Source organism: Aotus nancymaae, unplaced genomic scaffold (genome assembly GCF_030222135.1).
Source record: "Aotus nancymaae isolate 86718 unplaced genomic scaffold, 86718_ANA_hifiasm-v0.15.2.pri h1tg000076l, whole genome shotgun sequence".
Taxonomy (NCBI): Eukaryota; Metazoa; Chordata; class Mammalia; order Primates; family Aotidae; genus Aotus; species Aotus nancymaae.
In genome coordinates this window covers 17,788,209-17,803,352 of record NW_026988491.1, presented here as the reverse complement: position 1 = coordinate 17,803,352, position 15,144 = coordinate 17,788,209, and the positions used below count along the sequence as shown (strand labels likewise).

Below are 15,144 nucleotides of genomic sequence, written 5' to 3'. Positions count from 1 at the left end.
CTCTGCCCCCTGCTGTTCTGCAAACTTGTTTTGTCTCGTGCGTAGCTGTTTTCCCTGCGCCCGAAACGGGCGCGCACTCAGGGGTTTCCATGAATACTCGGGATCTATCCATTGCCAGAATCTGGGTACATAATCCAAGCCCTTTACACGGATGGCTTCCCTTCGAGCTCAAAGTACTCCTAAGGGCTCGGTGCTGTTTTTCACGATCATTTTATCCCCATAGGAACCGAGGCTCCAAGAGGACGAAATGACTTGCTGAATGACCGCGTGAACCCAACGCTTGAAAACGTGTGCTCCTTAGGCAGCTCTGGGACTTTGGTGTTTGGTTTTGTTTTGCTTTGAGACGGACTCTCACTCAGTCACCCACTCTGGAGAGCAATGGCGCGACCTCTGCCTCCCGGGTTCAAGCGATTCCCTTGCCTCAACCTCCGGAGTAGCTGGGACTGCAGGCGCGCGCCACCACACCTGGCTAATTTTTTGTGTTTTAGTAGCGATGGGGTTTCACCACGTTAGCCAGGATAGTCTCAATCTCCTGACCTGGTGATCAGCCTGCCTCAGCCTCCCAAATGCTGGGATTACAGGCGTGAGCCACCGCGCGGGGCCAAGGGATTTAGGTGTTTTTAAGCCTATTTCACGAATACGAAAACCGACGTTCACACTTGGGTTAGCAGCAGCAGCCAGTGCTCCAGACTCGAAGCCAGGGGGCTGCCCCTCCACTCCCCGCCCCGGGGGGCTGCCCCTCCACTCCCTGCCCCCCGCAGTCTTCCAGCTGCACCCACCACACACCCACTGCCTTCCCCCTTCGGTCGGTCGCGGGGTCCTGGACAGCAAGAGCGGGGCGGGACCGGGAGAGAATTGGGGGCAAGGGGCCCACGGGCAGACCTGCTGAGACGGACCCCAGAGATCCACCCCAGGAGAGAGAAATCAGAAAGGTTCCGGGCGGGGTGGGGGGCGGTAGCCTGCCCTGCGGGGATGGGTAGTGCCTAACTGCGCCCTGCGGCGTATTGGGGGTGGGAGAAGAAGAGCGCTCCTGGAATAACAAAGTAACCATTGTCCTGATCACAACAAAGCTTGTTTACGTGTGTTCTGATCCTCTTAGAGATCAGGGGAGGGGCAGGGGCCGGGGGCGGGGAGGGGGGGCTCCCCTCACCGGACCATCTCCTCCCCCGGCCATCCCTTCCCCCAGCTCTGTCGTTGCTACCTGTTGGGCACTCTCACTGTTCTTCCTACCTCTAGGGTCATTACTTCCTCCTCAGTGTTCTCATCTGTGAAATGGACAACAGCACCTACCAAGAGCTGGGCTGTTGGGAGGAACAGAGGAGGTAAAGCCTGATAAGGTCTTCAGGGTCTCTCCCTCCTGCTGGGCCTTGGACCTTCGCTGCTTCTGTAGTCTCTTCTTCTAGGGCTTCCAAACTACATCGACTCCAAGCCCTACAAAGCAGCTCACCCTGACTGTGGCTAACAGCCACAGGGTGCCTTACAGTCAGGAGTGGGAAACCCTTCATTATGGGGCTTCCCTCAGAGTGCATTTTGCACATGAAGAAATTGAGCCTCAGGGAGGTAAAGCAATGACACTGCGTCTCTTGGGTCCAAAAGACCTTGCATGTGTGAGACATTTGCGGAGGGGTCTTGAGGCTGGAGGCACAGGGCCAGGCATGTAGCAGACATTCAGTGAACATTAGGAGAACAGATGGACAATGAAGGACAGTTTGGGGACACTTTGAATGATTCAAGGGCGAAGTGGGTGAAAATACAGTACTTATTTACTTTGCAAAATCACAAGATAATATGCTGATCAAAAGAAGGAAGAGATGGCTGGGCGTGGTGGCTGTAACCCCAGCACTTTGGGAGGCCAAGGCGGGTGGATCACCTGAAGTCAGGTGTTTGAGACCAGCCTGGCCAACAAGGCAAAACCCTGTCTCTGCTAAAAATAAAAAAAAATAGCCAATGTGATGGCACTGACCTGTAATCCCAGCTGTTTGAGAGGCTGAGGCAGAGAATTGCTTTAACCTGGGAAGCGGAGGTTGCGGCGAGCAAAGATCGCACCATTGCATTCCAGCCTGGGCAACAACAGCGAAACTCTCATCTCAGAAAAAAAAAAAAAAATCTTATATTCTTTAAGAATCTATGTCTGAAAGTCTGGAAGGAAATATCGCACAGTAAAATGGAAATAGTAGTCATCTTTGGGCATCATGAAGTTCATAACCCGGCACAACTAACCGATGACGCTAGAGGTGAGATCGGCGGCTCCTTCTCCAGGGTGGAGATGGGTATTGACTGGGAAGGGGCATAATGGATCTTTCTGGGGTGATGCAGATGGTGGTTGCAGGGGTGCATATGTATACAGACAGCTGAATGCTCAAGATCAGTGCACTTTCCGGTATGTCAGACTTAATACAGGTATATTGAGTTTTTCTTTGTTTATGTTTTGTTTTGTTTTTGAGATGGAGTCTCACTCTTGTCACCCAGGCTCCAGTGCAGTGGTGTGATCTCGGCTCACTGCAATCTCTGCCCTCTGTGTTCAAAAGATTCTCCTCCTGCTCCATCTTCCCCAGTAGCTTGGACTACAGGCATGTGCCACCTCACCCGAATAATTTTTTGTATTTTTAGTAGAGACAGGATTTCACTGTGTTGGCCAGGCTGGTCTTGAACTCCTGACCTTGGCTTCCCAAAGTGCTGGGATTACAGGCGTGAGCCACCACGAGCAGTCCTGTTAGTTTTTTTTTTTTTTTGGAGACAGCTTCTCACTCTGTCATCCAAGTTGGAGTGCAGTGCAGTGCCTAGATCTTGGCTCACTGCAACCTTTGCCTCCTGGGCTCAAGTGATTCTCATGCCTCAGCCTCCTGAGTAGCTCGGATTATAGGCATGCACCACCACGCCCAGCTAATTTTTGTGTTTTTAGTAGAGACAGGGTTTCACCATGTTGGCCAGGCTGGTCTGGAACTCCTGGGCTCCAGGAATCCGCCCACCTGGGCCTGCAAAGTGCTGGGATTACAGGCGTGAGCCACCACACCCAGCTGTGGTTTAGTTTTCTGCCTTGTGTTTTCGTGTATTTTCCGGATTTTCTAGATAGACATGAAAAAAACATTTTTTTCTTTAGAAGGGAAGAAAACTATATTTGGTCTTGTCTCGGAGAGCTGAGCCACAGACAATGGCAGATGCCTACCTTCAAGTCAGTGGCAATGCAGAGACAGACAGAAAGTGACTGTGACCTCAAGTGAGGGAAAACTAACCACCAGGCTCCCAGAAAGGATACACACATATCAGGGAAAGCTTCACGGAGGAGGAGATATTTGAGGGGAATTCATAGAAGGGACTGAATTTCAACCAGATTAGAAAGGTGAATGTGGCCTAATTATCCTGTGGGTACTGGGGAGCTGTGGAAGGACACTGAGCTGGAAAGGGACTAGAGGTTAAGGAATTGGAATCTAGCAGCCATATGGAGGAGTACTGCAGGGAAAATTATGCCCATTGTCTCTGAGAGTGCCCAGGGCTCCTAAATAGAGGTGGTGCAGCCTCTGTCCAACTGATTGGAGTGCCCGGGCTGCCCCCTGACCCACAGCTGGCCAGCAGTATGTCCATCACCTGGCATCCTGCGTATCCAGCCTGGACTCAGCTACGAATCTGTGAGGCCCTCCGTGGACAGAACTGTTGTGCAACCTCTGGAAACTTTTTTTTTTTTTTGAGGCGGATACCCAACTCAGAAGGATGTTGACGAGATGTCAGACCCAATGCCGCGTGATCACTATTTTCTGAGGCAGGTGGTGGGGCTGCTTCCCTTCTTCTCCCACTTGGTTTACTTCCTTCCACGGCACCTTCTGCTCTTACATATTTATTCACTTGTCTATTTATTATCTGGTGCCCATCCCCCACTAGAGTCTAAACGAGACTCATCTTGTACTGCTCATCATGTAGTAGATGCTCAATAAATAGCTGGTTTGTTTCTTTGTTTGTTTGAAACAGAGTTTCGCTCCTGTTGCCCAGGCTGCCACCACACCTGGCTAATTGTTGTACTTTTAGTAGAAACGGGGATTTGAAGCCGGGCGCGGTGGCTCACGCCTGTAATCCCAGCACTTTGGGAGGCTGAGGCGGGTGGATCACCTGAGGTTAGAAGTTCGAGACCAGCCTGACCAATATGGTAAAACCCCGTCTTTAAAAAAAAATAAATAAAAATAAAAAAAGAAACGGGGTTTTGCCATGTTGGCCAAACTGGTCTTGAACTCCTGTCTTCAGGTGATCCGTCCACCTCGACCTCCCAAAGTGCTGAGATTACCAGGCGTGAGCCACCGTGCCCGGCCAAATAGCTGTTGAAGAAATAAATGCCTGCATGTTGTGCATTAGAGCCAAAGAGACACATGTATTTTTGGGTGATTTCCTCCCTCTGTCCCTCTCTTCGTTCTTCCGCCCAGATAAACTTCCCTTGAACAATATTTAAGAACAGCTTTCACCGAGGCTTCACAGCTTCTCTCTCTCTTTTTTTTTTTTTTTGAAACGGAGTTTCGCTCTTGTTACCCAGGCTGGAGTGCAATGGCGCAATCTCGGCTCACCGCAACCTCCGCCTACTGGGTTCAGGCAATTCTTCTGCCTCAGCCTCCCGAGTAGCTGGGATTACAGGCACGCGCCACCACGCCCAGCTAATTTTTTGTATTTTTAGTAGAGACGGGGTTTCACCATGTTGACCAGGATGGTCTCGATCTCTTGACCTCGTGATCCACCCGCCTCGGCCTCCCAAAGTGCTGGGATTACAGGCGTGACGCGCCCGGCCGCTTCTCTCTCTCTTTAATTTTTTTTTTTTTTTTTGAGACAGAGTCTTGCTCTGTCATGCAGGCTAGAGTGCAGTGGTGCAATCTCAGCTCACTGCAACCTCTGCCTCCCAGATTCAAGCGCCTCTCCTGCCTCAGCCTCCCAAGTAGCTGGGATTACAGGTGCCTGCCACCACACCTGGCTAGTTTTTGTATTTTTAGTTGAGACAGGGTTTCACCATGTTGGGCCAGGCTGGACTCCTGATCTCAAGTGAGCCGCCTGCCTCGGCCTCCCAAAGTGCTGGAATTACAGGTTTGAGCCACCCCACCGGCCTTAATATCTTCAAAACCCAGAGAGTCTGGGCTCCTCACCCAGGCTTCTGTTTCCCTCAAGTCTCTCCCAAGACTGCTGGCCAGAACCCCTCGCAGCCGTGGATATGGATGTGCAGGCCTCCTGCCCTTTGGCCTCTGAGACTCCTTCAGCTGCTGCAAACCAAGCCAGAGTGGTGGTTTGAGCTAAATTCCAGCACTTTGGGAGGCCAAGGCAGGAGGATCACTTGAGGCCAGGAGTTACCAACCTGGCTAGCATAGCGAGACCCCATCTCTACAAAAAATAAAAATAAATTTAAAGATGAGCTGGGTGTGGTGGTGCACACCTGTAGTCCCAGCTGCTCAGGAGACTGAGGCAGGAGAATCGCTTGAGCCCAGGAGGTAGAGGCTGCAGTAAGCCGTGATTGTGCCACTTGCACCCCAGTCGGGGCAACAGAGGAAGACCTGTCTCTTTAAAAAATAATTAAAGGGACTGGGCGTGGTGGCTCACGCCTGGAATCCCAGCACTTTGGGAGGCCTAGGCAGATGGATCACCTGAGGTGAGGAGTTGGAGACCTGCCTGGCCAACATGGTGAAACCCCGTCTCTTAAAAAAATAATAATAGGCCGGGCGCGGTGGCTCAAGCCTGTAATCCCAGCACTTCGGGAGGCCGAGGCGGGTGGATCACGAGGTCAAGAGATTGAGACCATCCTGGTCAACATGGTGAAACCCCATCTCTACTAAAAATACAAAAATTAACTGGGCATGGTGGCGTGTGCCTGTAATCCCAGCTACTCAGGAGGCTGAGGCAGGAGAGTTGCCTGAACCCAGGAGGCGGAGGTTGCGGTGAGCCGAGATGGCGCCATTGCACTCCAGCCTGGGTAACAACAGCGAAACTTCGTCTCAAAAATAATAATAATAATAATAATAATAATAATAATAATTAAAGGTCGGGCCAGGTGGCTGTTGCCATAATCCCATCACTTTGGGAGTCCGAGGTGGGTGGATCACTTGAGGTCAGGAGTTTGAGACCAGTCTGACCAACATGGAGAAACCCTGTCTCTACTAAAAATACAAAATTAGCCGGGCTTGGTGATGTGCACCTGCAATGCCAGCTACTCAGGAGGCTGAGGCAGGAGAATCACTTGAACCCGGGAGGTAGAGGTTGCAGTGAGCCAAGATGGCGCCACTGCACTCCAGCCTGGGCAACAGAACCAGACTCCATCTCAAAAAAAAACACAACAAGGCCGGGCATGGTGGCTCACGCCTGTAATCCAAGCACTTTGATGGCCAAGGTGGGTGGATCACCTGAGATCGTGAGTTCAAGACCAGCCTGACCAACATGGTGAAACCCTATCTTTATAAAAATAAAAAAATAAAATAAAATAAACACAACAAAAAAAGAACATAAAACAATACTACCACTAATAATAATATTACAATCCCCACGTGACACTGCAATCCCTGCCTCCTCTGCACGTATCCCCTACTCACACACTCCACGGTACATCTGCTTATTTTGCTTACACTCTGTCTCTGCCAACTGGCATGTCAGCTTCACAAACACAGGGATTTTCGTCTGCTTTTTTCTTTGTACTGTTATATATCGAGAGCCTGGAACAATGCCTGACATCTAGTAGGCCGTTAAAGACAGTAATAAAGTACAAATGGTTTGGAAAATGAATAACAGCATCTTCACCTTGAGGCTTAATTACAGAAATGTAATTAAAAATGTTGATGAGCTGTTCGTTTTCATCCAATGGGAAACATGTCAAAGGCTCGTGGTAGCTGAGGGCAGGCAGAGGGGAAGTGGCCTTGGGCCTCCCTCCTTGGGAGTGTACTCCACTTCCCCACAAGGACATGGACCGACTGTGGCTGTATCCCTGGCCCTGGGGCAGTACCTGGCAGAGAGTAGGTGTTCAATAAAAATTGGCAGACTAGGCCAGGCACGGTGGCTCATGCTTGTAATCCCAGCATTTTGGGAGGCTGAGGTGGGTAGATCACCTGAGGCCAGGAGTTTGAGACCAGCCTGGCCAACCCGTCTCTACTAAAAATACAAAAATTAGCCGGGTATGCCGACGTGCACCTATAACTCCCGTTACTCAGGAGGCTGAGGCAGGAGAATTGATGGAACCCAGGAGGCAGAGGTTGCAGTGAGCCAAGATCGTGCCATTGTACTCCAGCCTGGACAGCAAGAGTGAAACTCCATCTCAGAAAAATAAAGAAAGAAGCTGGACACAAGATAATTCCATTTCTATGCAATTTCTAAGTAATTCCATTTCTCTGATGTTCATAATGAGACACAACTAATCTATCGTGTTAGAGGTGAGATTGGTGGCTCCTTCTCCAGGGTGGGGATGGGTATTGGCTGGGAAGGGACGTGACAGAACTTCTGGGGTGGCACAGATTGTGGTTGCAGGGGTGCGTATGTATGCAAACACAATTGAACTGAAGGGTTAGGATCTGTGCGCTTTGGGGGTTGTCAATTAAAACTCAATACTAAAAAATAAAATCAAAGCAAATCACAATGCATCAGACTTGAAATAAGATCAAGAATTTTTTTTTTTTTTTGAGACAGAGTCTCACTCTGTCACCCAGGCTGGAGTACAGTGGTGCAATCTCAGCTGACTGCAACCTCCACCTCCTGAGTTCAAGCAATTCTCCTACCTGAGCCTCCCGAGTAGCTAAAATTACAGGCATGCACCACCATACCCGGCTAATTTTTGTATTTTTAGTAGAGACAGGATTTCACCATGTTGGCCAGGCTGGTCTCGAACTCCTGACCTCGGGTGATTCACCTGCCTCGGCCTCCCAAAGTGCTGGGACTATAGGCGTGAGCCACCTTGCCCGGTCAAGATCAAGGATTTTAATCCAGATCTGGATTCACGGCTGCCAGGGTGCTTGGTAAGCCAAGGCCATGGTGAGACCTTAGAGGCCAGTTTTGCTGGTGACAAGAATAATGTCACTGAAAATAGGACCAGTGCACTTCAGAGCAGATTATGTAGGCTCAGCCCACCAGGCCTCTCACCTCAGTGCCACAGTCATGTAACAGACATGCATTTGGGCCAGAAACCCAAATGGCTAGTGTGACCGAAATCACCTAATCTCACGTGGCCTGTCAGGGAGATGGAGAACAGGCCTCCATTCTGTAAGACAATTCCAGGAATCTGGGTTCAGAAAAGAGGTGATCTCGGCTCCTGCAGCATCGCGGGGGCCTTGAACAGCAGGCTAGGGACGTCCTGTGACGATGGCCACTGCTGTCCCTGCCAGGAGCAGGCTCAAGGCCCCAAGTTATCACTCAAGCCGGGTCTGATGGGAGGGATTAGGCCCACGTGGTATAAGCAGGAAGGAGCCCCAGTCCTGCGAATTCTCCTTTTGCCCAGAAATAACATCCTTTCTGACAGCTGAGCTTATCAGAGTGATGGCAGATATTTTCAAAACAATAGCAGCCCTAGCTGCTCCTGCACCATCAACGAGGATGGGGTGGCCTTGGACTTGGCAGTGGCTGCCACCTACACCTCTGCTCTCAGGACACCCTGGGAAGAACCTCTTTTTTTTTTTTGAGATGGAGTTTCATTCTCGTTGAACAGGCTGGAGTGTAGTGGCACGATCTCAGCTCAGGGCAACCTCCGCCTCCGGGGTTCAAGCGATTCTCCTGCCTCAGGCTCCTGAGTAGCTGGGATTATAGGTGCCCGACACCACATTCGGCTAATTTTTTTGTATTTTTAGTAGAAATGGGGTTTTACCAGGTTGGCCAGTCTGGTTTGAATTCCTGACCTCAGGTGACCCACCCAACTTGGCCTCCCAAAGTGCTAGGATGACAGGCATGAGCCACTGTTCCCGGCTGGGAAGGATGTCTTCTAACCAAGCCGCCCCTGGTCTATCAGCCCGCCCCAAGAGAGCAGGGCCCATGGACACAGGCTTGTGTACATTTTTGCTCCTCTGCACACCAAATAGCAGACCCTCAATAGATGTCTATTTCACAAATAAGTGGAGTTTTTGTTTTTAGATAGAGTTTCACACTTGTTGCCCTGGCTGGAGTGCAATGGTACGATCTCAGCTCACCGAAACCTCCGCCTCCCGGATTCAAGCGATTCTTCTGCCTCAGCCTCTCGAGTAGCTGGGACTACAGGCATGCTCCACCACACTCGGCTAATTTTGTATTTTTAGTAGAGACAGGGTTTCTCCATGTTGGTCAGGCTGGTCTCCAACTCCTGACCTCAGGAGATCTGCCTGCCTTGGCCTCCCACAGTGCTGCGATTATAGGCGTGAGCCACCGCGCCCAGCATGAGTGGATTTTTCCATCCCTTTTCATCTTCATAACAACCTTAAGAGACAGGAAACTGAGGCCAGACAGGCAAAATGGTGCCCGACGGTCTTGTGGGCTGAGACTCAGGGGACTACAGCATTGTGAGGTTTTCCCTTCTCATGGGAAATCATTTCTCTGAAAGTTCTGTAGTAGTCTGGTCCTTTTTGCCCTGGAAGGTTTATGTTACTGTGTCCTCACGAATCATGAAAGAGATGCAAAGAAAAGCGGCAAGAGGGCCAGGCGCGGTGGCTCACACCTGAAATCCCAACACTTTGGGAGGCTGAGGCGGGTAGATCACCTGAGGTTGGGAGTTGGAGACCAGCCTGACCAACATGGTGAAACCCTATCTCTACTAAAAATACAAAATTAGCCAGGCATGGTGGCACATGCCTGTAATCTCAGCTACTCAGGAGGCTGAGGCAGGAGAATCTCTTGAACCCAGGAGGTGGAGGTTGCGGTGAGCCGAGATCACACCTTTGCACTCCAGCCTGGGCAACGAGTGAAACTCCATTCAAAAAAAAGCAGCAACAGGGCCCTCAGCATTTCATCCTTTGATAGCATGCCAGGCAGGCAGGAAGGGACCATCTTGTCAGCCTGTGCTGGAATACACACAGATGAACCCTGTCAGGAGGGTAGTCAGGTGAATATCTCACAACATTTAAAATGTGCGTGGTTGGGCCGGGAGCAGTAGCTCACACCTGTAATCCCAGCACTTTGGGAGGCCAAAGCAGGTGCATCACTTGAGGTCAGGAGTTCTAGAACAGCCTGGCCAACATGGTGAAACCCTGTCTTCCCTAAAAATACAAAAATTAGCCAGGCATGGTGGCACACACTTGTAATCCCTGCTTCTCAGGAGGCTGAGACACAAGAATCATTTGAACCCAGGAGGTGGAGGTTGCAGTAAGCTGAGATTGCACCACTGCACTCCAGCCTGGGCAACAGGGTGAAACTCTGTCTCAAAAAAAACACCAGCCTGACCAACATGGCAAAACCTCATCTCCACTAAAAATACAAAAATTAGCTGGGCATGGTGGCAGGTACCTGTATTCCCAGCTACTTGGGAGGCTGAGGCTGGAGAATCCCTTGAACCCAGGAGGTGGAGGCTGAGGCAGGAGAACCCCTTGAACCCAGGAGGTGGAGGCTGAGGCAGGAGAATCCCTTGAACCCAGGAGGTGGAGGCTGCAGTGAGCCGAGATTGCACCACTGCAGCCCAACCTGGGCAACAGAGTGAGACCCTGTCTGAAAAAAAAAAAAAAAAAAAGACCCAGATATGTATTTCATTTAAGGACATTCTAGATAGAAGGACTCCTGTGAGCTAGGAAAGGTGAGGAAGAGAGAGTCTGAGTGTTGAAACGTGGCAGCAGAAGCTAGCCTGGCTCTTTGCCTAGGAAGGAAGGGAGCTACCGGCCAAGGTGGCTGCAGGGGGTAAGGCCGGCAACTGCAGGAGATAGAAGATAGAGAATTCCAGACAGGAGGCCCCAGTGGGAACCTGGAGGCAGGTGGAAGCCCCATCTCAGCTGCCTGCAAAGCATTTGCAGGGTTAGTATTATTTCTGCTTCTAATCTGGTGAAGCATGTATCATGAGCCCATTTCATAGCCAAGGAAGCTGACTTCAGCCAGGGTCAGGCCTCCTACAGAACCCCAATTTGAACTCAGGTGTGTCCTAGTCCCAAAGTCAAGATCACTCATTCCTTTATTCCCAAACCTTTCCCAGGAACCTCCCCAGTGTCCGACTCTGGGGACGCACACAGTTTCTGAAGTCCTGCCATCAGGGAACTCACCATATAGGGGATGGTTGGAATTGTGAAAACGGTTTCTAGCAAATGGTATAGAGGGTTGAGTTCTCCCTTTATGCCAGGGTCTTCTTCTTTTTCTTTTCTTTTCATTTTTTTGAGACAGAGTCTCGCTCTGTTGCCCAGGCTGGAGTACAGTGGCATGATCTTGGCTCACTGCAACCTCCACCTCCCGGGTTCAAGCAATTCTCTGCCTCAGCCTCTGGAGCAGCTAGAATTACAGGCACCTGCCACCATGCCTGGCTAATTTTTGTTTTTGTTTTTGAGATGGAGTCTTGCTCTGTCGCCAGGCTGGAGTGCAATGGCACGATCTTGGCTCACTGTGACCTCCACCTCCCGGGTTCAAGCAATTCTCCTACCTCAGCCTCAGCCTCCCAAATAGCTGGGACTACAGGCCCATGCCACCACGCCCAGCTAATTTTTGTATTTTTAGTAGAGATGGGGTTTCACTATGTTGGTCAGGCTGGTCTCGATCTCTTGACCTCGTGATCCACCTGCCGTGGCTTCCCAAAGTGCTGGGATTATAGGCATGAGCCACCGATGCGCCCTGACCAGGGTTTTCTTTAGTGGGGTGGGACTGGGGGCCAAGGAAGACTCGAACCCAGATGTAGCTCATTCAGGACCAGACGTGCGCCTTGGTCAGTGCTGGACCAGGCAGATATTCTATGGGGTCTGGGCCAGGGCTGTGTTGGCCCCAGACAATCTATGGGCCCGGGCCAGCCTCTACTTGCCTGTGAGCCTCCAGTTCCTTCTGTGCTAAATAGGGAAAACATAAAAAGGACTGTTGTGGGGTCAAGTGGAAGTCCTGATGTAAACCAGACCTTAGTTCTCGTTTTCCTGCCTTTCCTGTTGGGGCTGGGAGCTTAACTGATTGACAGGAACTTTTTTTGTTGTTGTTGAGATGGAGTCTCGCTCTGTCGCCCAGGCCCAAGTGCAGTGGCGTGATCTCCGCTCACTGCAACCTCTGCCTCCTGGGTTCGAGCGTTTCTCCTGCCTCAGCCTCCTGAGTAGCTGGGACTACAGGCACATGCCACTATGCTCAGCTAATTTTTTGTATTTTTATTAGAGACAGGGTTTCACCATGTTGGCCAGGATGGTCTCGATCTCCTGACCTTGTGATCTGCCCACCTCAGCCACCCAAAGTGCTGGGATTACAGATGTGAGCCACCGTGCCCGGCCTTTTTTTTTTTTTAGAGACAGAGTCTCGCTCTGTGGCTTAGGCTGGAGAGCAGTGGTGCCATCATAGCTCATTGCAGCCTCCAACTACTGGGCTTAAGCAATCCTCCTGCCCCAGCCTCTAAAAATGCTGGGACTCCAGGCATGAGCCCAGCAGGAACTCTTCCAGCATCTCTCACCAGTACCACCCTGCCTTCCTGTTGCCCCACTGCCCTTCCCTGGCTCCCTCAGCTGTGAGCGCTGCCTATGGCGCTATCTGGGGGTGAAGTGCAGTGCACCCGGATGAGGGAGTGATGAAGGCTCACTGAAGTCAAGACCCACATTCCCGGCACAGTTTGTTTTCTTCAGTTCTGCCTCCTCAACAGCATTGCAGGGCCGGGTGCACGGCTTCTTCTCGATGGAGAAGCCAAGGCCCAGGGACCCGGAGGGCCGAGGTCAGGTCCAGTGAAGAAGATCAGGGATTCCCATCTCTTCTTCTGAGGCAGTCTTGCTGCATCACAGGAGGACCCAGGGCTGAGAGGTCTGGGCATCCTAGCTGCCTGCTTGTTATAGGGCACAGTTCTTCCCTCCATCTTTCACAGGCTTGCTGGTCACCTTTCAAGGCCAGGCCCATGTAGGTCTCGGTTATATGGATGAGAGGTCTCTATGTTGCCCAGGCTGGTCTCGAACGCTTAGCCTCGCCTTCTTATGCACCAGGACAACAGGCCTGGGCCACTGCGGCTCCCAAGGCCCATCTAGCTCTCTGGGGTAGGGTAGAGCCAGTCCAGGCAGGTGAGGGCAGCAGACCGGTGACTGGTTAGTCTTGTAAGACGGGATCCGTGGCGCCTGGGCTCCCTGAGCCTCCCTTACCTGCACCCCACCTCCTAGGCTCCCCTATCCACAACTCCCCATTCACACACCCCTGCCTTTCCCTCCACCATCTAGCTGATACAGAAGAAAGAGCACCAAACACAGACGCCTCCAGAGCCGGGCTCAGATCCCCTCTGGAAGCCACTGGTTCCAACCTCAGGCATATGGAGGAAGATGGAGAAAGGATTGGTTCCTGAATCTCACTGGGCCGTGGGGGAGTGTGCAGGACCCCAGCTCCTGGGAAGAGCAGCTCCATCTTCCTCAGCCGGGCCTCTGCTGTCTGTGCTGGGTTCACTTAACAGGGGGTAGGGGAGAAGCTCTAGTCCCTTCCAGCTTCAAGCCCCTGGTCCCAACCCTCCCCACCATCCTCGGGTCCTGCCGTGAGGTGAACACACATACACACACACACACACATATACACACACCCCACACAAACCACACACACTCTCTTTTCTTTTTTTGAGATGAAGTCTCACTCTGTCTCCAGGCTGGAGTGCAGTACTGTGATCTCTGCTCACTGCAACCTCCACCTCCTGAATTCAAGCAATTCTCCTCCCTCAGCCTCCCGAGTAACTGGGACTACAAGCGCGCGTGTGACGATGCTCAGCTAGCCCCTCCCTAATTGTTCTAGGTGGTCAGGCAAACGGGCAAGGCCATTGAGGAGAGATCCCGAGAGCATCTGCTTCTCTTACTGGAGAGAATGCAGCCTTCCCACCTCCATGCTGCAAGGGGGAGGGGAGGGGGGACAGAGATGCTGGCAAGTCGGGGCCTGCAGCAGGGAGTAGGGAGGGCAGGGGACAGGGCAAACCCCAGGGCAGCTGGAGGCTAAGGGTGGGGCAGCTTGGGGAGGAGCATGGCCAGGTCTCTGAAGGTTCGGGGGCTGCAGTAGCATGGGGCGCCCCTGAAGCTCCTGATGGCCTCAAGGAGCATCAGACTGGAGTGATGGCGAAGTCTTTGTGTGAGCTATTGGCTGGCACCTTGACAGGGGCGAGCCGGCCTCCCGGTGGCAGTGTGAGTGTGGCTGATGTGTGGAGACATCAGCCGTGGCGATGACTGATGTAGTGATTGCTGTAGTGCTGGCGCAAGTTACTCACTGCCTTCAAGCTTCAGTTCCCATATTTACAAGGCAAGGTGGACGTCACACCCGCTAGAATAACTGCTATCAAAAAATAGAAAATACCAGGTATTGTCCAGGATTGGAACACTTTTGCACTGTCAATGGGAATGTAAAATGGTGCAGTGGCTGTGGAAAACCTTAGGGAGAGTCCTCGGAAAGTTAAATATACAATTACTGCATGATCCAACAATCTCACTCTGGGTGTATACCCCAAAGAATGGAAAGCAAGGAGCCTGGGATGGTGGTTCATGCCTGCAATCCTGGCATTTTGGGAGTCCGAGGCAGGTGGATCACTTGAGCCCAGGAGTTGGAGACCAGCCTAGCAAGACCTCATCTCAATTATTAAAGAAAAAAGAATTGAAGGAAGATCTCAGGTATACACCTGTGTTCATAGTAGCGTTAATCACAATAGCCAAAAGGTGGAAACCAATGAATGGATTTTTCTTTTTTTTTGAGACAGAGTCTTGCTCTATCCCCCGGGTTGGAATGCAGTGACGTGATCTCGGCTCACTGCAACCTCCGCCTCCCAAGTTCAAGCAATTCTCCTGCCTCAGCCTCCTGCGTAGCTGGGAGTACAGGCATGTGCCACCACGCCCAGCTAATTTTTGTATTTTTAGTAGAGATGGAGTTTTGCCTTGTTGGCCAGGCTGGTCTCGAACTCCTGACTGCAGGTGCACCCAGGCTGGAGTGCAGTGGTGTGATCTCAGCTCACTGCAACCTCTGCCTCCCAGATTCAAGCAATTTTCTACCTTAGCCTCCTGAGTAGCTGGGATTACAACTACTCAGGTGCCCACCACCACACCTGGCTAATTTTTTTGTATTTTAGTGTAGACGGGGGTTTCACCATCT

The 15,144-nt window shown here is 51.5% G+C and overlaps 1 protein-coding gene across 2 annotated transcripts in view; it reads left to right on the top strand.

Moving 5' to 3' along the window:
• The window catches only part of LOC105732413 (malonyl-CoA-acyl carrier protein transacylase, mitochondrial-like), a 29,309-nt gene extending 28,501 nt beyond the window's left edge, over positions 1 to 808 (top strand). The window contains exon 7 of one of the 2 annotated variants that reach the window (XR_010339397.1): positions 224 to 808. The gene's annotated coding sequence lies outside the window, so the exon portion shown is untranslated. The remainder of the gene's footprint in view (positions 1 to 223) is intronic. The other variant, XR_010339398.1, reaches the window with a different exon arrangement.
• The last annotated feature ends 14,336 nt before the right edge of the window (positions 809 to 15,144 follow it).